Below are 26970 nucleotides of genomic sequence, written 5' to 3'. Positions count from 1 at the left end.
CGTTTTGCAGCTGGACACGCATATTTGTAGTTAATTTTAACGTCTTTACATGTTGCCACAAAGTAGAGTATTTCAGGCAAGCATTTATTTTGTCCGCTGGTGTTGATCAAGGAAGTACAGGTAATGTTGATCTGCTGTTTCTTGTTGACATCTTTCAGCCACTCTCAGCCTGTCATGTTCATTCTGTTGAGAACGAAGCAGATCTGAAGCTGCAGAACATGATCGCCGTGCTCGCAACCGTGCATCCTCAAGTCTGGCTGCATGTCGCTCTGCTGCTTCCTCGGCAAGTATTTGAGCCATTCTTTGTCTGTTTTACTCATTCACTGATGCCCATTCTTCCTCAGTTTGATTTGCAATTATTCGTCGCACTGCTTCCGCTCTGCGAGTATGAATACCTAAGTTTGATCTTCTGCGAGGCATTATTTGGATGAACTAAAGCAGATCGATTGCACTGAAAAATAAAAAAGAATGTTATAACAAAAACATATAAAATTGCATATTTGTATACAAATAGAATCCATAGTAGATATATAAAAACACGCGCGTATTCGAATGCAAAGTGTGACATCTATATAATAGTAGGTATATAAAAACACGTGCGTATTCGAATGCAATATTGTGTGAAAATTTCAAAGCAACCAGTGAAGAACTTTCGGAGATTTAAGATTTTGAACAAACGAACATTTACATTTTTATTTAAATATATATATATATATATATATATATATATATATATATATATATATATATAGCCTGTGATTGCCATTGTTCAGAATATTCCCTTTTCTCTGAGGTATGGTGATTTCCAACTTGGTATTTACAAGTTTGATGGGTGTAGGAAAGAAGGGTGCTCAATATTCACTCTTCTCCTGTATTTTCAATCTTTTTTTTCAGTGTTATGTGACTTGGAGTTATGAGTCTCATTATCTCAGCAGGAGCTGTTATTAACCAGGTTGGGAGAAGAGACTGCATTTTCTCTGTATATTAAAGATTTTTTTCCACTTGCCCCTTGGCTAGATCTTCTTCTTCTTTTGGCTTTTCCCAGTTAGGAGTCGCCACATTGGATCACCTGTTTGCTCATGATTGGCAGTGGAGTTTTACAGTGTCGAGTTGCCAGCCCGGTGCCCAACCTTCCACAGAAGGCACACAAACACATACAATCATGCCTAGGGTCAATTTAGAATGTCCAGTCCACCTACAGCATGTCTTTGAGATGTGGGAGGAAACCAGAGCACCCAGAGGAAACCCACGCGACCACAGGGAGGACATGCAGACTCCACACAGAAGGCACCCCAGCCAAGGATCGAACCGGAGAACTTTTTGCTAGGAGGTGACAATGCTAACTGCTGCACCACTGTGTCCACCCTGCCCCTTGGCTAGATAGTCCTTTAAATGTTTTTTTAAAGGGTGAGACAGTGTTATCCAAAATATAGCTGGATATGTGAGAGAGAGACTTAGACCTACTTTACCCATAAGAACCACTACTGCCAAATGAGTACCTGACATTTCCCTAATAACTCAAAATGTATGCTAATGAAGATCAATCTAAGCAAATGCAAAATTCTGGCAAACTCACTTTAACAACCGAGATCATCATTCCCATTGTATTAATAAATGAGAATTTGGTACTCATTCCAGGAGATGTATAATTTTGATTCCCCCACTCCATCAACTTGAGGGAAGCATTTATATCTTGATAATCAATATTCCACTACCTCTAGTGAAGTCCAAAGTGTTATCTGTCAGGTCTATGTCAAAGTAATTTTTCATTGCCTTTGACAGCTGGGAATGAAATAAAGGTCTTTAGGACCTCTTAAAGCTTAGGCATTTGTCTTGATCTCCTGACATCCCAAACTTGTCACCCCTCTTCCTGCTTGACCCACTGAGTAACCATGTCTCATACCTCTCCAACTGAAAATCAGAGCATGTTAGACCCCTTTAACTAGGATATAGGCATTTCTATTAATAAGGATGGCCTGTAACTTATTCACACAATACTGAAGAAGATCAAAAGCATCCAGTTATCTTGTTACATGTCTTTAATCAATGCTATCTTTAGCATTCTTTATGTCCAAGAACACTCCCAACATTGGAGACTGCTGAGCATCTACAGTCATACACCCACATCATATATGGATTTTCTGCTCCTTTGTTGTATCAGATGTACAGCACATGTGGCAAATCATAAGAAATGGTTAGACAGCAGGCTTTAAGCACAGGTTTCAGGGACACATTGTCATTAAGTCCCAGGCCTCTATGCGAGATCAAACTTAAAATCCATTGCAACTCTATATTTTCTGTTTTGTTAACAACATCACGCATTCTCTTGTTAGTCTCAATTGTTTCAGGTTTTACAGACAATTGAGACTAACAAGAGAATGTGTGTGCCCCTGAAACCTGTGCTTAAAGCGAAGAAACTGAGATAGGATTATGTAAAGCTTATGCAAAGACTTGTTCCCTTTAAGGTTTTAATTGTTTTAAGTTGTTTTTAGTGTGCTAATTATGGTTGTTTTTTGATAGGTTGATGGTGCAATTGTCTTGTATTTAAATATTCAGTGTGACTTGGTGTATGTTGTCTGAAGAAACAGTGCTTCACTGTGAAAATGCTCACATTTTCTTGTCATTAAAGAAGCTTGGATTTTACAACACTTATTTGGATTTATTTCTGTTGCTGTTTGAGTTGGCTGTTTATACCTTGGATTTCTCACCTCTGTTGGAATTATTTTATTTTTATCAAACTGTGCTCTGGGTTTTTGGCACACTTTGGACTGGTATTTTTCTGTTGATATTAAGTAATGCTGTTGAAATAATGGAGTGTAATAGTATACGAGTTTCAGATAATTAATAAGCTGGATTGATTCTCAGCTGGGGTGCCTTCTGTGCGGAGTCTGCATGTCATCTCTGCGTACGTGTAGGTTTCCTCATGGTGCTCCAGTTTCCTCCCACGTTACAAAGACATGCGTCTGGAGCATTTATCCCCAGGGCTGCTCTGAAAATTGGCTCTTTCCAAGTCAGATTTTCCCTGTAAACAATTGTTAAATACATTACCTTATTCTAAGCAGGTAAGTTGAATGAGGTATCACTGAGGTGATATAGAGAAGATATACTTGAAGTAAATAAAGCAGTCATGGTTGTACCTACTTCAGGTTTACATGTTGAAGTTTTGAATTGTTAACTTAATACATGGAAACCTTTCAGGATGCTGGCCAGCAAGAAAGCAAAGATTATATCTGTTTTGCTGTTATATGATTATAAAAGCTTTGATTTGATGTCTGTACTCAAAGAAGCACTCCATCATTATATCATTTACTACATAATGCAAATAAGTCTTCAGGACAGTGCTTAAAAAATAATGCCGTATTTCAAATAAAATCATTTCCATCAAGGTATAAATTATTGTATGATAAATAGACTACAGGAAGCCACCTCATGGTTATTTGAAGATATCTATCTAGACAGAATCATGTTAGGAAGATGGAGAAACAAGCAGAAAAAATTGGCCAGACAGAGACAAGCAGATAGATAGCAAAATAAATAGATAGATCGATAGATAGATAGATAGATAGATAGATAGATAGATAGATAGATAGATAAATAGATAGATAGATAGATAGATTGATAGAGAAGAAAATTAATAACTAAATGCTAGTTGAAATGGCCATGTAGGGAAACTCATGGAAAAAGGACATTTTCTATAAACATGTAAGAAGTGGGCAAAATTCTGTTCTTAGGAAAAAGGAAAGAGAAGGCATTCAGTTCCTTACTGGAAAATAAAGTAAACATGTTTTTTCTGTAAAAAATATCAAATTTAGCTGTATTACTCTGACCATAAGACTCAGTGACATTTAACATTCACATTTCTATACCAATTTCCAGTTTAAATTTACTTTTGAAAGAAATTTTAAGAAATTGTACTACTGATAAACTTAGATTGTAAGCTCCTTTATTCACCACAGAGATCTAGCATCTTAGTAAATATCCTGCTGGATGCACAGATATAACTTTTATGTATGCAATTACTTGCACAATGTCATTCTACCTCCCTTTCTCATCTCTAGGAAAATGATCTCACAATCTAAATAAGAAATCCTTACAGGTACACCAGTGGGATGCATTGAATCAGTCATTCAGGTCTTCCTCTAACCGTACTTGTTCTATGCTTTTAACATGCTCCTGAATTACTTAATCTGTATTCCTGCCTATTGCCCATAAAGCACATTTGGCGAAGACACAGCACCCTACGTATACAAAAAGATTGACATATCAGCAGAGTTGGATGTACTCATGTACTCATTTCAGATGACAGTATGCTTGTTATTAAAATCACAAATCTCATGCTGAAATGTTTTACAACTTTATACAGTGATGAAAGGATAGAGTTTCTGTTTCATGTCATATAATCTAAATAGGCATGATAGATTTTAATAATATATGTCCCTCCATCTTATACTAAATCCTAGAAAAATATTACTGTTGTAACTGATGATGGACATGTTAAAACAATTAAAAAGTACCTCTTTCAATGTTGGCAGAATGTGACATTTATATATCAAGCAGAAACATATACATGCATACATATATATAATGATGCAAGAAGCAGAAAACAGTTACTGCATCAACAAAGCTGACAAATTTCCTAAAGCAGAACTCATATAATTTGTTGTTAAGTATTGCAAGCATACTCACTGATCAATGCTGAGTAGCACTGCACCAGTAAAGTATGTGCTTCTCCTTGGAGTCACACCCAGACCTTCAATAAATACAATGTGCTGCTGCAGCTCTTGATTGATTGTTCCTCTCTGTATGTCTCTATTTAAATCACATATACATTAATGAAAGATGAAGATTAAGAATCCTGCCTAGTTCTCAACTGCTTAGAAAAACTGGGGTGATGTCCTGGAGGGTCTCGATTTGACTGCTAGATGAAGCACTCATTTCTTAATTATTGTTCTCATAGTCTTTGAAAAGGTCTGTTTCCAAAAACATCAAACTGATATAGAAGATTTATTTGAGCTCTGGTTCAGGATCTTTTGTTGATGTAGTGTCTGCTTTGCCTCACTTGTGACCTGTGTTGGGAGGAGAGTGCTTCTGTAGTTAATTTTATATGTACTCCATTGTTAGCCCTGGTAACATGACAAAAAATGGTTTGCGAACAATTCCTTTTACTTGATAAAAACTAGCGAAAACATAATAAATAAATACATACATACATACATACATACATATGTATAGGTAGATGTGCATCCCTTTTCTCACTGGTCTATTCTCTGTTCCCATAGGAAGAGTCTGAATAGTTGTACAGTTTATATTTGACTTTGGACATATTGATCATTGCATTTAATGCTCCAGTTAATCAGACATCGAGAAAACATGACCTGCCTCCAGCCTGCAGAATCTGTAATAATATCTGTTCTAGTGACTAGCTGATCTGTAACTTGATGGTTCAGCATTAATAGAAAGTGACTCAGTAACTGCAGGGCAACAAAAGAAGACTGAATCATACATGTGTTATACAATGGGTCCACTTTGTAATTTCGAAAGCCCAAAATCTCGAGTTTTGATGCATCAAACTCAAAACATGAAGATTTTGGAATCTCAAAACTACAAAGTGGTGCAAAAAAAACTAACTAAAACAATGTTTTTGCAGGGGGCAAGCCCCCCTGCACCACCCACACCCCCTGCAACTTAAATATACCATCTCAGAGACTGTGCTACAGTGAAAAGAATGGTAATGCTCCCGTTATGCTTACAATTCTATCCACTGTAGCGTGATCTCGGAGATATATTTAAGTTGAAGGGGATGTGGGGGGGGGGTGCAGTTTTTAGTCTTTTTATTGTTTTTTTTTTTACTTTATAATTTCGAGATTCTAAAATATCAAGTTTCTTGGATCAGTATTTTAAAACTCGAGGTTTTGGGCTTTCGAAATTACAAAGTGGACCCGTTATACAATATCTGTCTGTCTTGCTATATCTAATGTATGTCTAGCTATATGTATCTATACAACAATCAGCACCCCCACAAATCAGAAAACCTTTAGCTATCTTCTTACTAACATACCCCGGTCCAAATATATGCCTAAGGTACTCAAGGACAAAACTGGGTTGGGTACGTGGTTAGGCTTATAAAGCCCATAGTGGCATTAATCAAAACAGATAAAAAAAGAACAAGGTATCCTCTAAAGCACAGAACAAAGTCAAAACTCAAAAGATGTATTTGGACATTATAATAGAATAAAAATAAATAGCACATATAAATCGTCATAACCAAGAATAATTAATAGTTTATTGTGCATGAAAACATATTCTGTCATGTACTATATTCATACCTGTTCACAATACTTAAGCAATAACTTCAAGTTTCTGTAACTTTAAATTTTCAGTTTAATAAATGTGCTTCAAATGCATATGTTCTTATTATGCATAAGGTGAGGAAGCTGAAAGGTACAGTGTAGCCTTATGTACTGTATCATTTCTGCCCTTTTGTACACCCAGATAAGGTTCAGCAACTTTTTTAGAAAATGGTCATCAAGAAGGCTTTAAAGTTATCAGTGATGTCACAGGAGCAATAGTAAGTTCTCCATAAAGCCCAATGACGAACAAGAAATAAATACCCTTTCAGAGTTGACTCACACTGTTGTAAAGCTCCTTACAGCTCTGTAACCTCTGAGAAAACTATCAGGCCAACCCCCCCCCCCCCATTTGACAGCTCAAAGTACATGCCAAATGTTCTGGTTTGAACATTGATACTAGATGTCAAAACAGTTGTCAAAACAGGGCACCTCATTGTTAATATAAACAAAAATACACAAGGCCGCATACTGGTGAACCTGAAACATGACTTGTCAGACCCACTGGCGAGGCTAATTAATGTTAGCTTCAAAACAACCTTTATGCTAGATGAAGGAGGACAGCAATAGTCATTCCCTTACACCAAGTGGTGGGGGGGGGGGCTTCACTGGATCCAGGTATCTATAGACCTGTAAGTCTGACCAGCTTTGTCTATAAGGCTATGGAAAGTACGATGGAATTAATAAATAAAGATATAGATAACCTACAGACTGTCATCTAAAGCCGGTTCAAATTCATAAAGGGCAGATTCTGCTTTATTATTTATACTGGTTGACCTTTTCAAAAAAACAAAGTTTCTGTATGAATGGATGATGGCAAATCAGTACTCACCACACATCTAGACTACATAAAGATATTCAACACTATCCTCCACAGGAAACATAGTTAAACTTGCCAAGCTAAATAGAAGTCCCTATGTAATTCATTGGATAGCAAAAACAGCTGCTTTGGTCTCATGGCCACGTATGCTAATACTAAATCCCTCTATACCCACCCAGAACCGCGGTAATAAACCTACTACAGCAGGAAGCTAAAAACTTAAAGAGCAGGATCACTCGAGATCTGCAGAACCTACTGAACTACTGGATGTAGGTTCAACTAACGCAATCTACTCTTGTTTTTTTCTATTGTTTAATTTCACTGCACTAGTAAGATATACGGCAGGGACCGACAGCTGCACTCCACTTTCACTTAATTTGGGATACTTTTATTAAATTTTTTTTAATGAAAATTTCAGCAGTTTCAATTAAATGATAAGCTATAGCCTGCAAAGAAATTATAAGGTTAATACACCCCAAGAGCAACAATACTTCGGTATTCTTGTCTTGAAAACTGATAACTTTTTTTTGGCCTCCATACTCCACAGCTGAGGGAGAACTGGTCACAAGGTTAGGCTCATTTGCCCTGATTGGCTTTGAAATCCCCACCCCTCCCCCTCAAACAAACAGTCTGCTACAACACAAGCTTTTAAGAACCACGGGCACCATATTTAAATCACTAAAGCAGCTGCTTCGGTCTCCTGGACACATATGCTGCAACTGTAAGTCAGATCTACCTGATTGTAATAGTTTAATGTTAACTACAATGTGATGTTTTCTTCTCTAGAAATGTAGATGATTTATTAGACTGTGTTAAATACTTTAACTGAATGCTATGCGACTATGTGTAACGGGATTCTGTTCTTACCTTGTACTTTTCAATCTTACTGCCATCTGTCTGTGACAGAGTTTATAGAAGTATGGATAAATGTACCGGTGCGCTTTATTGGTCCTCTTTTATGTTGGTTAATGAGATTTCTGTGAGATACCACGCTCGCATATATATAGAGAGGTTCTATTTTTACTATTTTAGGACTACTGTTGTTACTAATATGATTATAGCATACTTATAGATTGTTATACCGATTGGAACTTGTGCAGTAATTATAGCGTTCCCTGTACTGGAGTAAGTCTAACAGCGACATCATTTTAAAGACTATATCTGTGTAATTGGAGCTGTTATATTGATATTTAAGGCTGTTTAAGATTTAGTTTTACTTATTCTAATGTTTATTTCCTTGTACATGCATTACTGATAGCATTTATCTGTACTAGAGCAAGTCTGACAGCAACTTGTAGTTAGGTAATGTATTTATGTAAGTAGAGCTGCGATATTAAGGCATAGGTCTATTTTCAGGTTCTTTTTTGTTGCTAACTATGCTTGATACTGCTTTGCATGCGGAGCATACACCTGAAGTGCAGACTAAGAACTGTTTAAATTGACTAGCTTTTAAATGGATAAATATGCTGTTTCATGGTTTAATGCATTGTTTTATATGTCTATAAATGTTTCATACTGTACTATAACTCAGCCCTCTCTCCCCCTAGACTGTGTGCATTACCTTTATTTACCTAATTAAGAATATCTTTTTTATATCACCCTCTAAAACACCCTAACTTGCATATTTTGTTTCTTTTAACTCTATCTTGTAGAAATCCCTCTATACCCAACCAGAACCGTGATAATAAACCTACTACAGCAGGAAGCTAAAAACTTAAAGAACAGGATCACTTGAGATCTGCATTCTCTACTCAGCTAGTGTATGTAGGTTCAACTAATGCAATCTACTCTTGTTTTTTTTTGTTGTTTAATTTCAATGCACTAGTACGATATAAGGCAGGGACCAACAGCTGCTCTCCTCGTTCACTTATTTTGGGCCACTTTTACTAAATTTTTTTTAAAGAAAATGTCAGAAATTCCAATTAACCGATAAGCTATAGCCTGCAAACAAATTATAAGGCTAAATACACCCCAAGGGTTACAATTCTTCAGTATTCTTGCCTTGAAAACTGATAACTTTTTTTTGGCCTCCATACCCCACAGCTGAGGGAGAGCTGGTCACAAGGTATGGCTCATTCGCCCTGATTGGCTTTGAAATCCCCTCCTCTCCCCCTCAAACAACCAGTCTGCTGCAACACTAGCTTTTAAGAACCCCGAGTGCCATATTTAAACCACTAAAGCAGCTGCTTCGGTCTCCTGGCCATGTATGCTACAACTGTAAGTGAGATCAACCTGATTGTAAAAGTTTAATGTTAACTACTCTGCGATGTTTTCTTCTCTAGAAATGCTTATGGTTTGTTAGACTCTGTTAAATACTTTAACTGAATATTATGCGACTACGTGTAACAGGATTCTTTTCTTATCTAGTACTTTTTAATCTTACTGCCATCCATCTGTTTATAGAAGTACGGATAAACGTGCCCGTGGTGCTCTTTACTGGTCCACTTTTATGTTGGTTAATGAGATTTCTGTCAGATAGCACGCTCACATATATAGAGAAGTTCTATTTTTACTATTTAAGACTACTGTTGTTACCAGTATGATTATAGCATACTTATAGACCGTTATACTGATTGGAACATGTTCAGTAATTATAGCTTTCCCTGTACTGGAGTAAGTCTAACAACATCCTCATTTTAAACACTATATCTGTGTAACAGGAGCTGTTATATTGATGTTTAAGGCTGTTTAGATTTAGTTTTACTTATTTTAATGTTTATTTCCTTGTACGTGCATTACAGATAGCGTTTACCTATACTAGAGCAAGTCTGACAGCAACTTGTAGTTAGGTAATGTATTTATGTAAGTAGAGCTGTGATAGTAAGATGTAGGTCTATTTTCAGGTTCTTTTTTGTTGCTAACTATGCTCGATACTGTTTCACATGTGGATCATACACCTGAAGTGCAGACTAAGAACTGTTTAAATTGACTAGTTTTTAAAGGGATAAATATGCTGTTTCATGGTTTAATGCATTGTTTTATATGTCTGTAAATGTTGCATACTCTACTTTAACTTAGCCCTCTCTCCCCCCTAGACTGTGTGTATTATCTTTATTTATCTAATTATGAATATCTTTTTTATATTACCCTTCAAAACACCCTGACTTGCATATCTTTTTATTTCTCTTAACTCTATCTTGTAGAAATCCCTCTTTACCCACCCAGAACCACAGTAATAAACCTACTACAGCAGGAAGATAAAAACTTAAAGAGCAGGATCACTCGAGATCTGCAGAACCTACTGAACTACTGGATGTAGGTTCAACTAACGTACATCCACTATTGTTTTTTTCTATTGTTTAATTTCACTGCACTAGTAAGATATACGGAAGGGACCAACAGCTGCTCTCCTCGTTCAATTATTTTGGCCTACTTTTACTACATTTTTTTTTAAAGAAAATTTCAGCAATTCCAATTAAACGATAAGCTATAGCCTGCAAACAAATTATAAGGCTAAATACACCTCAAGGGCTACAATACTTCAGTATTCTTGCCTTGAAAACTGATAACTTTTTTTGGCTCCTTACTCCACAGCTGAGAGAGAGCTGGTCACAAGGTATGGCTCATTCGCCCTGATTGGCTTTGAAATCCCCTCCTCTCCCCCTCAAACAACCAGTCTGCTACAACACTAGCTTTTAAGAACCCCGGGCGCCATATTTAAACCACTAAAGCAGCTGCTTCAGTCTCCTGGCTACGTATGCTACAACTTTAAGTGAGATCTACTTGATTGTAAAAGTTTAATGTTAACTACACTGCGATGTTTTCTTCTCTAGAAATGCATATGGTTTATTAGACTGTGTTAAATACTTTAACTGAATGTTATGCAACTACGTGTAATGGGATTCTTTTCTTATCTAGTACTTTTTAATCTTACTGCCATCCGTCTGTGATAAGAGTTTATAGACGTACGGATAAAAGTGCCTGTGGTGCTCTTTATTGTTCCACTTTTATGTTGGTTAATGAGATTTCTGTCAGATAGCATGCTCGCATATATTGTGAGGTTCCATTTTTTACTATTTTAGGACTACTGTTGTTACCAGTATGATTACAGCATACTTATTGATTGTTATACTGATTGTAACATGTGCAGTAATTATAGCATTCCCTGTATTGGAGTAAGTCTAACAGCGTCCTCATTTTAAACACTATATCTGTGTAATTGGAGCTCTTTTTTGATGTTTCAGTCCGTTTAGATTTAGTCTTACTTATTCTAATGTTTACTTCCTTGTACGTGCATTACTGATAGCATTTACCTACACTAGAGCAAGCCTAACAGCAACATGTAGTTAGATAATGTATTTATGTAAGTAGAGCTGCGATATTAAGGCATAGGTCTATTTTCAGGCTCTTTTTTGTTGCTAACTATGCTTGATACTGCTTCGTATGGGGAGCATACACCTAAAGTGCAGACTAAGAACTGTTTAAATTGACAAGCTTTTAAAGGAATAAATATGCTATTTCATGGTTTAATGCATTGTTTTATATGTCTGCAACTGTTGCATACTGTACTATAACTTAGCCCTTTGTCTCCCCCTAGACTGTGTGTATTAACTTTATTTACCTAATTAAGAATATCTTTTTTATATTACCCTCTAAAACACCCTAACTTCCATATTTTTTTTTCTCTTAACTCTATCTTGTAGAAATCCCTCTATACCCACCCAGAACCTAGGTAATAAACCTACAACAGCAGGAAGCTAAAAAATTAAAGAGCAGGATCACTCGAGATCTGCAGAACCTACTGAACTACAGGATGTAGGTTCAACTAACGTACATCTACTCTCGTTTTTTTTCTATTGTTTAGTTTCACTGCACTAGTAAGATATACAGCAGGGACCAACAGCTGCTCTCCTCATTCACTTATTTTGGGCTACTTGTACAAAATTGTTTTAAAGGAAATTTCAGCAATTCCAATTAAATGATAAGCTATAGCCTGCAAACAAATTATAAGGCTAAATACACCCCAAGGGCTACAATACTTCTGTATTCTTGCCTTGAAATCTGACAACCTTTTTTTGGCCTCTGTACTCCACAGCTGTGGGAGAGGTGGTCACAAGGTATGGCTCATTCACACTGATTGGCTTTGAAATCCCCTCCTCTCCCCCTCAAACAATCAGTCTGCTACAATATTAGCTTTTAAGAACCCCGGGCACCATATTTAAACCACTAAAGCAGCTGATTCAGTCTCCAGGCCACGTATGCTACAACTGTAATTGAGATCTACATGATTGTAAAAGTTTAATGTTAACTACACTGTGTTGTTTTCTTCTCTAGAAATGCATATGGTTTATTAGACTGCGTTAAATACTTTAACTGAATGTTATGCGACTATGCGTAATGAGATTCTGTTCTTACCTAGTACTTTTCAATCTTACCGCCATCCATCTGTGATATAGTCTATATAAGTACGGATAAACGTGCCTGTGATGCTCTTTATTGGTCCACTTTTATGTTGGTTAATGAATTTCTGTGAGATAGCATGCTCACATATATAGAGAGGTTCTATTTTTACTATTTTAGGACTACTGTTATTACCAGTATGATTATAGCATACTTACAGATCGTTATACTGATTGGAACATGTGCAGTAATTATAGCATTCCCTGTACTGGAGTAAGTCTAACAGCAACCTCACTTTAAACACTATATCTGTGTAATTAGAGCTCTTTTATTGATGTTTAAGGCTGCTTAGATTTAGTTTTACTTATTCTAATTTTTATTTCCTCGTACGTGCATTACCGATTGCGTTTACCTAGACTAGAGCAAGACTAACAGAGACTTGTAGTTAGGTTATGTGTTTATATAAGTAGATCTGCGATATTAAGGCATAGGTCTATTTTCAGGCTCTTTTTTGTTGCTAAATATGCTCAGTACTGCATCGCATGTGAAGCATACACCTGAAGTGCAGACTAAGAACTGTTTAAATTGACTAGCTTTTAAAGGGATAAATATGCTATTTCATAGTTTAATGCATTGTTTTATATGTCTGTAAATGTTGCATACTCTACTTTAACTTAGCCCTCTCTCCCCCAGACTGTGTGTATTATCTTTATTTATCTAATTAAGAATATATTTTTTATATTATCCTTTAAAGCACCCTAACTTGCATATGTTTATTTTTTCTCTTAACTCTATCTTGTAGAAATCCCTCTTTACCCACCCAAAACCACAGTAATAAACCTACTACAGCAGGAAGCTAAAAACTTAAAGAACAGGATCACTCGAGATCTATAGAACCTATTGAACTACTTGATGTAGGGTCAACTAACATACATCTACTCTTGTTTTTTTCTATTGTTTAATTTCACTGCACTAGTAAGATATATGGCAGAGACTGACAGCTCCTCTCCTTGTTCACTTATTTTGGTCTACTTTTACTAATTGTTTTTAAGAAACTTTCAGCAATTCCAATTAAATGGTAAGCTATAGCCTGCAAACAAATTATAAGGCTAAATACACCCCAAAGGCTACAATGCTTCAGTATTCTTGCCTTGAAAACTGATAACTTTTTTTTGACCTCAGTACTCCACAGCTGTGGGGTTGCCTCGCTACGTTCACTCCCCTACCCTACCCCCATTCCCACCTACCCCTGACTTAATTTCCTTTATACCTAACCTCACCACTCCCCTATCTCACACATCTGTCTCCACCCCATCCCCTCCTTATTATTTTTTATTTTCTCTTTTCTTTCTAGCTCTTACATTTTCAATCCCCACCTCCCTCCTCTTCGCATGCTTACAAGTCTACAGCACCACCTAGCTCCAAATCACATTCATAGGTTTTCTACATCTCCATATATTTCTGAAAAAAACAACTATGCCCCTTCTTTTCCTTCTCTTCTCCTGCTTGAATATAGTAACTCTTGCTACATCTTTATCTAGCACATTAACTCCAACAGCTAAATTACCTACCTCCCCATCTTCACAATAAGCCACCTATAAATATTAATTACACCATTACTCCCTCACTATTCTCTATCTGTACTACTCTCTTAGACAAAACTAAATTCCTTCCACTCAGTACCCACAAAACCAAATATAGGTATCATGCCTATTTCTCCTCTCCTTCCTCCAACCTATATTTTCCAAGTTACCTAATATGCTCTGGCAACATTCACACAAATCCTAGTCTTCACTCCACTACATACACCCTCAATAACAACCTTTACCTCCCTCTGCCATACACTACCCCATCAACCTCTACTCACCCAACAACTGACCCTAACCTAGCTAATCCACCCCCTCCCAAAACTCTCTCCATAATCTCCCTCAGCATACAAAGTATATCTAACAAAGTGCCCCCATCCATGCCTTGATCACTCAATATATCCAGACAGTCTAACTCTCTTTGAAACATGGCTGCAACCTCATATCTCTGACTCAGAAATTCTTCCTACAGGTTATAATATCTTTTGACTAGACAGGCACTCAAAAAAAGGAGGTGGTGTAGCCATTATATACTCAGAACAGCTTTCACTTTATCCAATTCCCACCCTTCCACCAAACTTCCATCCAGCAGAAATCCTTATAGTAAACTGTAAACTTAATAACCATAAGAAACTTGCAATTGCATCAAACTACATCCCCCTCTGGTAATAACTGTCCCATCCTAGAAGAAATTCTCTCCTGGCTCTCCAATAACATCTCCTATGAGACCATTATTCTAGGTGATGTTAATATCAACTGGTCAACCATAAATTCTGCCTCACCCAATACCAGCATTAACCTCTATGGTTTCTCTCAGCTAATCTCAACTCCCACAAAATACAACAAAGAAGCCAACAATTGTGCAATCCTTGACTGGACTGGATTCTAACCTCAAATCCTAACCTCTATCACAATCCATGTACTCTTCCTCACTCTCTCAGTGACCATCTCCCCACTCTTGTTCACAGACACTCCCCCCAGCTCCATAGACTCCACCAAATTAAAGACTGTCATAAACTCTCCAATTTTAACCCTGATACTTTTAACAACCTACTTTCCTCCTTCAACTGGTCCTTCTTACCTAACCTACCTTTAGATATAGCCTTCCCCAAATTCAATGAAATCTTCCTCAATACCCTAAACTCCCTCACCCCCATCAGACAAATTAGACAAAAAGCTAACTTTTCTCATTGGTTAACACAATCCACTTGTACCCTTATGCTACAAAGAGATAGAGCCTGGACAATATGGAAAAAAACAAACCTCCCATCCCATCTACAAAATTATAGAAGACTCAGAAACCAAACCAAAAAACATATAGACAATGATAAAAAAAAAAACAATACTATCTGAAACCACTACAGAGTTCTCACTCTAACCCTAAACAATTCTGGAATAACTTTAATAAACTCCTTCACCCTGGCAAGCCTTCCACACCTAGTCTAAATCCAAATAGCTCTGACCTTGATACAGCTACATTTCTTAACTCCTTTTTCATTGACTCCATTAAAAACCTCATCAACAGTATTCCTACTAACCCTTCTTCAAACCATATCCTACTTACCACAACAAACCCCACTTTCTCTATAAAACCAGCCCCTCCTGCCTACATCAGATCTCTGCTCTCTAAACTTAAACAATGCTCACCTTCTGCTGACTGCTTACCCCCTCAATTTCTGAAAATTGCTGCCAGTGCCATTGCCTACCACATCTCAATACTTATAAACCATTCAATCCAGGAAATCACAGTACCCAAACTATGGAAAAAATTCTATGTCATCCCACTCCATAAAGGAGGGAATTCTACCGAACCAGCCAACTATCGCCCCATTGCTATCCTATCTCCCCTCTCCAAAATTATGGAAAAATGCATTCACAAACAGATCCTTGACTACCTTATACAATATAATCTCATAACACCAACACAACATGGTTTCTGCCACAACCATAGCACTGCCACTGCTCTCATAAATTTCACTCACATCATTGCCAAAGTTGGTGATGAAAACAAATTAGTCTGTAGCCTTTTCCTTGACTTATCCAAAGCTTTTGACACTGTATCACACACACACACTACTTTTATCTAAACCTAATCTAAAGACCTGAATCTTTCTCAGCCCACCATACTATGGTTCTCGAGCTACCTTTCAGATAGACTTCAATCTGTTAAGTGGCAATCTGCTTATTCATCCTTCCTCCCTGTTCATACAGGTGTACCACAAGGTTAAATTCTAGGACCCCTCCTCTTTAACATTTTTACTAACAACCTTCACACTGCCTGCCCCCTCTCCTCTCTAATTCAGTACATTGATGACTCTACCATCATATCCTCCTCTGATAACCTCCCCCACCTCTTATCCCTAACCCAAAACTATCTTCTATCCATGGAAAGATGGCTAACAAGCAATGAACTCCACTTAACCCCAAAAAAACAAACTACTGCTCTTCCTCCCTAAAAACCTACAACATTGCAAAGGCACCTTCACTGTCACCTCTCTGAACAATACTGTCATCTCAGCTGATACCCACACTAAACTCCTTGGTGTTGTTATTGATGGCCAACTTAAATTTGATATTCACATTTCACAAGCCATAAAAAAGACACACCAAAATTTAGGTTTACTATACAGAAACAAAATAAATATCTAACAAAGGATACAAAACAAGCTCTTGCACAGGCATTTCTACTACCTACTCTATTCTATGCTGCACCTATACTCATTAATATACAAACTAACCTCCTGGACAAAATATAATCTACCTACAATAAAATAGCCAGGTTTGCAGCAAATCTTCCCTAATGCTCCAGCCACTCTACTGCCCTCCAAAATCTGCAATGGCCAGAAGCCCACAACCTACTTCTACTCCCACAACTTCATCTCACACACTCCATTCTAGCAAATCCCTCCCACTACTCTGCCCTCTACATGATAATTTTCCCATACTCCCCCAAATGTCAACTTTGCAGCTCAGAAGAACATCTCCTTACAGTGTATAATCCCAATAAACTTTGCAGAAAACTCCTATATAGTCATTCACTTGCAAATACCTGGAATAAACTTCCACCTGACCTTAGAGACACATCAAGTAGTCTCTGTTTAAAAAAAAGCCTAAAAGAATTAATGCTCAAAACATGGTCTTACCCCTGCCTAACATCAACCTAACCTCGTTATTTTCAGCCCTCTACCATCTCTTCCTTTCACACCCCCTCTAATTATTGCTTTCTCATGCCAACAATTTGTAGTCTTAACAATTGTCAACCACTGTGTATTTTTAGCTACATTATGTATGATTTATGTAGCCTATGCTTAATATTGATGTAAATATATATCATGTTATACACACCACTGTCTACCTAAAACCTGTCTGCAGTATGTATACAAATGTATATTTTTTTTTCCTTTTTTTTTCTCTTCTAATGACCAACACACAAATGTTGTATGACACCAAAATGTATGTTTTGTTTTCTTTTCTACTGTGTTTTTTTCTACTTTGTTTATTGACGCTTTTCTCATCAGGTCTCTGCTGAGAAGGGCTACATGCCTAGTCAGATTAACCTGGTTAACAAATGTCAAGTAAAATAATAAATAAATAAAATTGGCTCATAAATAAAATCCAGAAAATGAGAGTGGTCAGCTCTGCCTTCTGTAAAACACCTGTCACTAGTAGTATACTCCTAGTCTTAGTCCTTGGTCCACTCCTCTTTGGCATTTATTTCTTAGATGTCAAAGTTAACGTGAAGGTTTTGCTGCTGGCCAGGTCTGCAGATGATTGCAAACTTCAAGACATCTAAATCTACTTTGAGGCACCATGATTCTACAAGAGGTGGTATCTGAAACAAAATACCTGGTTTCAAAACCAAGGGCTAAAACTAAATGTTGAGAAATATATAGCCATATTCTTCAGCAAGCATGATTCCCCTTATAACAATAACATTAACAATACACTCTTGAAAACTGATCTCACAGTCAGGGATTTGGAAATCTGTGTCAACAGCAAACTGTCCTTGGATCACCACATATTCAGGTTTGTTAGTAAGCCCTTTTTTTCAACGCACTGCTTATATCTAAAGGTATGATATCCACTTTTATTTATTTGTGTATTACATTTGTTTACCAGGGTAGTCCACTGGTCAAAAAGATTGCCCAGTTTCAGATGAAGCCCAAAATGAAATGCACCAAAACATAACAAAAAAAAATAATGGCATTTCACAATTATTATATAAAGTACAAACATTTTGGATACATAAATTATGTACACTGATAGTTTGCACAATTTAAAACCTTCAACATACATCAATATCATTATGGTCACATGTCAGTGCTTAACATTATGAAATATATAGAATGGTTTTCCTGCCCTGAAGATACTTGCAATTATGAAAGATTAGGTGTACATACTTTTGCTCCCTAATTTTTCTAATGGTTGGAAAATTAGGTGAAATCCATGTCTGTATAGAGAAAGAATATGGTATTCATGAGGTATTGTTTTAGTTAAGTTTTGAAAGGTTTACTTTTGGCAGTTTGTCTCAGTAATAATGGAATGGAATTCTATATTTTAGATGCATAAGAACAGCACAAGGTTTCAACCAGAAAATTGCTATATGTTGGTATAGCTAGTAGAGATTTTCAAGGTGATTTAAGACCTCTGATTGACGTGTAGGGTTGGAGCAGTTGAGTTAGACTAGGGCAATTTTCTTTTTCCAGGGATGTATCATTCCATTGTACTCAGTAGTCTTAATGCTGACCATTGAGTATAATCCCTCTTTAGATATGTATTTGTCCAAGTACTTATCACAACTGGAATGGCCACAATGATTTCTAACAAAGAAAATCAAGGTCTTAAATCATAAAAACTACACAGACTGTCTCATAGTCTTGTCCCTCTTCTTGTTATCACACAGGCACTGAGAGGAGACGTCTGATTTGAATATAAAACCTCAACAGAGTATATTCTCTTAGATCTATTACATATTCATAAGTACAACAGTGCCATAAATAGACATTCAAGGGATCTCTATCTCTTTTGCAATATCCTTCTTTAGGAGAATTGTGTCCTTCAATCACTTTGCTCAGTAATTTTAATTTACAGCTAATATAACTTCTGTGGGAAAATAAGCAAATCCTTCTCATATAGTTTATAAGAAAGATAAGCATAATATCTCATATGAAAAGGAAGTATCAGAAAAATTGTAGAAACCTTAAAGAAGATAAAATATGTATACTCGGACACGTTATCATGCAAAAATGTTCTAAAGAAATGGGACAACAGAACACAACACAGAGTATTCAATGGAGACAGAAAGTGTAGAATTCTCATGACAATCCATTATAGGTGAGTGCAGGAAAATTTCAAAGTTTCAAATAAAAAGTGATTACTCTTTATGAAAGCTAATAAATTGGTACAGGATAATAAAACAGGAACATTTCATTTTATAGATGAATGCCTTAGAGGGGTCTGAGTGCACTATTAAGACAAAAAATGTGATTAAACAAGGAACTTTTTTAAAGGAGTCAGTTAATAAATATTATGTAGAAAAACATGAAAAAAGTCCCAAATTGGTGACCCACATAGTAGAGATTTACAATTAAGAATGGTGTATTCAAACTTATAACATTTAAGAATGTGAAAGTATTCTTAGTGTGATTTGCTCCATAAGTAACAACCACTGTTTTTCAGAGCTTTTCAGCATCTGTACTGCCAACTGAGAAGGGATATAGAAAACAGGATCACTTTTACTTTATGATATGAATGAAGACATAGTGACTGTTAGGGAGACTCATAATCCATGGCTAGTAAAAATGACATTAAGCTGTCTTCCAGGCTTTTCCACTTTTATCCCAGAAAATATTTCTCTGCTAACATTCTATGCAGGAGTCAGGACTAATCTGAGAAATTCTCGCTCCAAAGCAGTAAAGTGGCTTTAGCGTACATAGTAAATTGTAAATTCAGCATTATGTTCATGGGATGCGGATATAAGGAACATCTAAATTAAATGGTATTCCTTTTTTTAACATTTCCTAAATGGTGAGGCTGACCTCCCTGGAAAAGCTTGAAGCTGATTGTAAGGGCCAGTATTAGTCTGAAACCCTTGTGTGTACAGTCTGAATTGTTGCCCTAATATAGGATTAATCTAATTGCAGATTGTTAATATTTAATATATATCTATATTGGGAGAGTGAGTTTAAAGTGCAAAATATACCAAATGAAGTCACTGTTATTAAAACTGTCTGGATTGAGGGAAGCATTTGTTTCTGTACAATATGTGGAGAATACAAATTTAAGCATCAAGAAACTCCAGAGTATTTTTTATTTATGCAGGGGACTCAAATACATTTCTGAGGAAGGTGAATAATCTCTATCTAACAGAGACTGAAAACCTATGCTTAATATGTATGATACTTTTTTCTTTCACTGAAGGCAGTTAGCTATTCATACCAAAGTGGAAAACTCTACTCCAAGTATTACATAATAAAGGCAGATGTAGTAAATCACAACAGAAAGGACTCTGCAGGGAAACTAACTTTCTTAATAGTTCAGATAGAACTAATGACAAAAAGTATTTGCATCCCTGAAGTGTAAGACAAATTACCAATGAAGATGAAAGAGAAAAGACAGTTGCTCAGAAGAAAGCATGAATCGATGTGAGCATGTATTATAGCATGAAGCAATGTTGACATGCATTATAGCATGAATAAATGTGGGTATGCATTATAGCACAAATTATTGTGGGCATGCATTACAGTATGAATCAATGTGGGTATGTATTATAGTATGAAACAATGTGGGCATGCATTATAGCACAAATTAGTGTGGGCATGCAATATAGTATGAAACAATGTGGGTATGTAATATAGTATGAAGCAATGTGGGCACGCATTATAGCATGAACCAGTGTGTGCATGCATTATAGCATGAACCAATGTGGGCATGCATTATAATGCGAACAAATGCGGGCATGCATTATAGTATGAACCAATGTATGAATGCATTATAGCATGAACCAGTGTGGGCATGCATTATAGCATGAACCAATGTGAGCATGAATTATGGCATGAACCAATGTGGGCATGCATTATACTATGAACCAATATGTGCATGCATTATAGCATGAACCAGTGTGTGCATGCATTATAGCATGAACCAATGTGGGCATGCATTATAATATGAACCGATGTGGGCATGCATTATAGCATGAACCAATGTGGGCATGCATTATAGCATGAATCAGTCTGGGCGTACATTATAGCATGAACCAGTGTGGGCATGCATTATAGCATGGACCAATTGGGCATGCATTACAGCATGAACCAATGTGGGCATGCATTATAGCATGAACCAACGTGGGGATGCATTATAGTATGAACCAATGTGGGCATGCATTATACCATGAACTTATGTGGGCATGCATAATAGCATGAACCAATGTGGGCATGCACAATAGTATGAACCAATGTGGGCATGCAATATAGTATGAACCAATGTGGGCATGCATTATAGCATGACCCAAAGTGGACATGTATTGTAGCGTAAACAAATGTGGGGATGCATAACAGCATGAACCAATGTGGGTATGCATTATTGTATAAACCAATGTGGGCACACTTTATAACATGAACCAATGTAGACATGAATCATAGCATGAATCATTGTAGGCATGCATTATAGCATGAACCAATGTGGGCATGCATTATATTATGAACCAATGTGGGCATGCATTATCGCATGAAGCAATGTGGGCATGCAATATAGTATTAACCAATGTTGGCTTGCATTATACTATCATCCAATGTGGACATGCATTATATTATGAACCAATTTGGTCACCCATTATAGCATGAACCAATGTTGGTATGCATTAGAGTATGAATTAATGGTGGCGTGCATTATAGTATGAAGGAATTTGGGCATACATTTTAGCATGATCCAATGTGGGCATGCATTATAGTATGAACCAGTTTAGACATGAATTATAGCATGAACCAGTGTGGTCATGCATTACAGCATGAATCAATATGGGCATATGTTATACTATGAACCAATGTGGGCAGGCATTATATTATGAAGAAATTTGGGAATGCATTGTAGCATGAACCAATTAAGTCATGCATTGTAATTTGAACCAATGTGGGCATGCATTATAGCATGAAACAGTGTGAGCATGCATTACAGTATGAACCAATATGGGCATGGATTATAGCACAAACCAATGTAGGCATGCACTATAGCATGAACCAATGTGGGCATGCATTATAGTATGAAACAATGTGGGCATGCATTACAGCATAAACCAATGTGATTGAATTATAATTTGAAACAATGTGGGCAAGTATTATAGTATGAAGCAATGTGGACATGCATAATACTATGAACCAATGTGGGCAAGCACAAACGTATGAACAAATGTGGCCATGCATAATAGCATGAACCAATGTGGGCATGCATTACAGTATGAACCAATGTGGGCATGCATTATAGCATAAACCAATATAGGCATGCATTATAGCTTGAAAAAATATGGCATGCATTATAACATAAACTAGTGTGGGTATGCAGTATAGCATGAACCAATGCAGGCATGCATTATAATATGAACCAAAGCAGGCATTCATTATAGAATGAACCAGTGTGGGCATGCATTATAGAATGAACCAATGTGGGCATGCTTTATAGTATAAACCAATATGGGCATGCATTATAGCATAAACTAGTGTGGGTATGCAGTATAGCATGAGCCAGTGTGGGCATGCATTATAATATGAACCAAAGCAGGGATGCATTATAGAATGAACCAATGTGGGCATGCATTATAGAATGAACCACTGTGGGCATGCATTATAGTATAAACCAATATGGACATGCATTATAGCATGAACCAATGTGGGCATGCATTATATCATGAACAAATGTGGACATTCATTATAGCATGAATCAATGTGGGAATGCATTATAGTATGAACCAATGTGGGCATTCATTATAGTATGAACCATTGTGGGCATATATTATAGCATGAACCAATGTAGACATGCATTATAGCATGAACCAATGTGTGCATGCATTATAACATGAACCAATGTTGGAATGCATTGTAGTATGAACCAGTGCGGGCATGCATTATAGTATGTCCCAACGCGGGCATGCATTATAGCATGAACCAATGTGGGCATGCATTATATCATGAACAAAAGTGGACATTCATTATAGCATGAATCAATGTGGGCATGCATTATAGTATGAAGCTATGTGGACATGCATTATAGTATGAACCAATGTGGATATACATTATAGCATGAACCACTGTAGATATGCATTATAGTATGAACCAATGTAGACATTCATTTTAGCATGAACCAATGTGGTCATGCATTATAGCATGAGCCAGTGTGGGCATGCATTGTAGTACAAACCAGTGTGTGCATGCATTATATTATGAACCAAATTGGTCATGCATTATAACATGACCAATGTGGGTATATATTATAGTTTGAACCAATGTAGACATGCACTATAGCCTGAACCAATGTAGGTAGGCATTAAACTTTAAACTAATGTGGGCATGCATTATAGTATGAACCAATGTAGACATGAATTATAGCATGAAACAATATGGACATGCATTATACTATGAAACAGTGTGGGCATGCATTATAGTATGAAACAGTGTACACACACATTATAATATGAACCAAATGTGGGCATGCATGCATTCTATTATGAACCAATTTGGTCATGCATTATAGCATGAACCAATGTAGGCATGCATTAGAGTATGAACCAATGTGGGCTTGCATTATATTATGAACAAATGTGGGCATGCATTGATGAACCAATGTGGGCATGCATTATAGTTTGAACCAATGTGGGCATACATCATAATATAAATCATTGTGGGCATGCATTATGGCTTGAGCCAGTGTGGGCATTCATTACAGTTTGAACCAACGTGGGCATGCATTACAGCATAAACCAATGTGAGCATGCATTATCGCATGAAACAATGTGGGCAAGCATTATAGTATGAAACATTGTGGTCATGCATAATAGCATGAACCAATGTAGCCATGTTTTATAGTATGAACCAAAGTGGGCATGGATTATAGCACAAACCATTGTGGACATATATTATAACATGAACCAATGTGGGCATGCATTAGAGAATGAACCAATGTGGGTATGCATTATAGTATGAAGGAATGTGAGCATACATTATAGCATGAACCAATGTGGGCATGCATTATAGTATAAACCAATTTAGACATGCATTATAGTATGAACCAGTGTGGTCATGCATTATAGCATGAACCGATGTGGGCATGCATTATACAATGAACCAATGTGGGCTTGCATTATATTATGAACAAATGTGAGGATGCATTGTAACATTAACCAATGTGGGCATGCATTATAGTTTTAACAATGTGGGCATGCATTACAGTGAAACCAATGTGGGCATGCATTATAGCATAAAACAATGTGGGCATGCATCATAATATGAACCATTGTGGGCATGCATTATGGCATGAACCAGTGTGGACATGCATTACAGTATGAACCAATGTGGGCATGCATTACAGCATAAACCAATGCGGGCATGCATTATGGCCTGAACTAATGTGGGCAAGCATTATAGTATATGGCCTGAACTAATGTGGGCAAGCATTATAGTATGAACCAATGTGGCCATGCATAATAGCATGAACCAATGTGGCATGCATTATAGTATGAACCAATGTTGGCATGGATTATAGCACAAACCATTGTGGGCATACATTATAACATGCACTAATGTGGGCATGCATTAGAGTATGAACCAATGTGGGCATGCTTTATAGCATGGACCAATGTGGGCATGCATTATAGCATGAACCAATGTGGGCATATATTATAGCCTGAACTAGTGTGTGCAAGCATTATATTATGAACCAATGCAGGCAAGCATTATAGCATGAACCAGTGTTGGCATGCATTATATTATGAACAAGTCTGGACATGCTTTATAGCATGAAAAAATGTGAGCATGCATTATAGCATAAACCAATGTATGCATGCATTGTAGCATGAACCAATGTGGACATGCATTATAGTATGAACCAATGTGGGCATACATTGTAGGAAGTACCAATGTGGGTATACATTATAGCAAGAACCAATGTGGACACACATTATAGTATGAACCAATGTAGACATGCATTTTAGCATGAACCAATGTGGGCATGCATTATATTATGAACCAATGTGGTCACTCATTATAGCATGAACTAATGTGGGTATGCATTAGAGTATGAACCAATACAGACATTCATTATAGCATGAAGCAATGTAGGCATGCATTATACTTTGAACCAATATAGGTTCATAGGTTCATAGGTTCGTACTACGCTATCTGCCCTAAGGCATTTATAAGCCTAGCCAGAGTGTATGTGGCTTACACCACCCCTTAGGATGAGAATACTACGCCCTTTTAGGGTTTAGTTTACTATGCCTCTGTCTAGTAGTGACACAGAGATGACCCCCGGGGTAAACCTACGATCTCCCATCCACTCGTCGAGATTTCTCTTGAATAGAGTCAGTGAGGGGCACTGCCTAACATGGACTGGGATTCTGTTCCAGAGTGTAGGGAGCCTCTGGGTTATGAATCTGTCCCTCCAGCACGTCCTATTTATTTCTGTGTTGAGGTTTAAGTCACTTGTTCTCGTGGCTGTGATGGATTTGGATTTTCTGAGGTGGAGCATGTCCATTAATTCAGGATTGGACATGGCCTTGTACGTCAGGCACAGATCACCTCTGAGTAGGCAGTATGCGACTGAATAGAGCTGGAGTTTTTTCAGTCAGGCAGCATATGACATATGTTTAAGACCCTTTATCCTCTTGGTGAGGAACTTTTGGGGTCTTTCCAACTGCTGCAGGTGTCGGGTGAGATACATCCCAAATGGGGCATTGTACTCAATCATTGGCCTGATAAGAGAAGAGTACAGGGGCACAATGACCTCTCTTGATCTAGATGTGAAACCCTTCATGATAAGGTGGGCAATATAGAAGGTCTTCCTAACCACTTTGGCAATGTGAGTGTCAAATGAGAGGTTACTGTCAACCTGGGTCCCTAGGTCCCTGATTACATCTTCCGTACTCAATGGATTACCGCCTATGTGGTAATTTGTCGGTACCTTGTTTTTCCGAAAGGGTATGACTATACATTTTTTGGCGTTCAGCTTAAGGCCATGGCTCTGGCACCAATTATCAATTTCTATGAGGCCTCTCTGAAGGATGTTTGTGTCCGCTGGAGTATCAATTATGGCGCCTAGTTTGCAGTCATCTGCGAACTTTGTCAGCCACAATCCTCCTATGTTTGCCTGTACCTCGGAAAAATAAATGCCGAACAAGAGGGGTCCCAGGACTGAGCCCTGTGGGACACCGCTTGTGACTGGCTTAGAGTCTGACATAGCTCCAGCAACTCTGACCCTGTGGGTTCTGTCCTTGAGCCATTTTGCAACCCATCTTGTGACATATGGGTTTACATTTAAGCTGGTGAGTTTGTCTATGATGCCCGAGTGGGGTATTGTGTCAAAGGCTTTTGCAAAGTCAAGGTAGGCTGTGTGAACTGCCTTACCCTCATCAATGGCCTTAGTGACTGTTTCAAAAAAGTTGACCAAGTTCAAAAGGCAGGATCTGCCCTTGACAAAGCCAAATTGAGTAGGATCCAATGTCTGTAGGTCCCCAATGTCTTTGTTTATGAGTTCCATAATGATCCTCTCCATAGCTTTGCAGACCAGGCTCGTCAAGCTTATGGGGCGGTAATTTCCAGGGTCCGTAGAAGCACCGCCTTTGTGAAGTGGGACCACTGTTGCCGTACGCCACTCTTTGGGTACGTATCCTGTA

The sequence above is a fragment of the Protopterus annectens genome, chromosome 5.part1 (assembly GCF_019279795.1).
Source record: "Protopterus annectens isolate FY-2018-M chromosome 5.part1, PAN1.0, whole genome shotgun sequence".
Taxonomy (NCBI): Eukaryota; Metazoa; Chordata; order Ceratodontiformes; family Protopteridae; genus Protopterus; species Protopterus annectens.
The sequence above is the reverse complement of the archived record's forward strand: the minus strand, read 5'-3'. Positions refer to the sequence as shown.